Source organism: Trachypithecus francoisi, unplaced genomic scaffold (assembly GCF_009764315.1).
Source record: "Trachypithecus francoisi isolate TF-2019V2 unplaced genomic scaffold, Tfra_2.0 Lachesis_group11, whole genome shotgun sequence".
In the NCBI taxonomy this organism is placed as follows: domain Eukaryota; kingdom Metazoa; phylum Chordata; class Mammalia; order Primates; family Cercopithecidae; genus Trachypithecus; species Trachypithecus francoisi.
The window spans coordinates 8261252-8262463 of record NW_022681456.1 but is presented as its reverse complement, the minus strand read 5'-3'; the positions used below and the strand labels follow the sequence as shown (position 1 = coordinate 8262463).

At 46.2% G+C, this 1212-nt stretch overlaps 1 pseudogene; it reads left to right on the top strand.

Annotated features, from left to right (window-relative positions):
* Positions 1 to 237: 237 nt before the first annotated feature.
* LOC117091196 lies at positions 238 to 337 on the top strand (annotated as a pseudogene).
* Positions 338 to 1212: the final 875 nt, after the last annotated feature.

Sequence of the window (1212 nt, the reverse complement as noted above, 5' to 3'; positions counted from 1 at the left end):
AGACCAGCCTGGGCAACATAGTGCTACTCCATCTCTACGAAAAATACAAAAATTTAGCCAGGCATGGTGGTGCATGCCTATAGTCCCATCTACTTGGAAGGCTAAGGCAGGAGGAGCACTTGAGCCCGGGAGGTCGAGGCTGCAGTGAGCTGTGATCATGCCACAGCTCTCCAGCCTGGGCGACAGAGCAAGACTTTGTCTCAAAAAATAATAATAACAATAACAAATAAAATACTTGTGCTCACTTTGGCAGCACATATGCTAAAACTGGAATGATACAGAGTAGTTTATCATGGCCCCTGTTTAAATTTTAAAAAAAGAAATAGCCTTGACTGAGTGATGTGGTTCACGCCTATTATCCCAGCACTTAGGGAGGCCAAGGCAGGCAGGCATTTGAGATCAGCCTGAGCAACATGGTGAAGCCTCATCTCTACACAAAATACAAAAGTTAGCTGGGCATGGTGGTGCATGTCTGTAGTCCCAGCTACTTGGGAGAAAGAAGTGGGAGGATCGCTTGAACCCAGGAGATGGATGTTGCAGTGAGCCAAGATCACACCACTACACTCCACCTTGGGAGACAGAGTGAGACCCAATCTCAAAAAGAATAAAAAGAAAAAGAAAAAGAATAGCTTTCATTGCAGTGGTTTTAGTAGCACCATACTGGAAGCAAGCTGAAGATCCAACAGGAAGGGATTGCTAGCTGAAGTGTGGTCCATCTACACTGGCACCATCTGATAGAGCTTTCTGCAGTGATGGAAGTCGCCTGTGTCGCCACCCAGTACAGTGGCTCCAGTCATGTGTTTCCACTGAGCACTTGAAATGTGGCCAGTACACCTGAGGTACTAACTTTATTTAATTTTAATTAATTTAAATTTAGCTGGCTGTGGTGCTGCACACCTATAGTCCCAGCAACTTGGGAGGCTGAGGTGGGAGGATCGCTTGAGGCTGGGAGGTTGAGGCTGCAGTGCGCTATGATTGTGCCACTACAGTCCAGCCTGAGCAACATAGCAAGACCTCATCTCTGAAAAATAAAAATGAAGAAGATAAATTTAAATAGCCATGTGTGATTAGTGATTACCATCTCAAACAGTACAGACCTCCCAAAGCACTGGGATTACAGGTGTGAGCCACTGCACCCGGTGTTAAAAAAAAAAAATTATTATGGCCGGGCGCGGTGGCTCAAGCCTGTAATCCCAGCACTTTGGGAGGCCG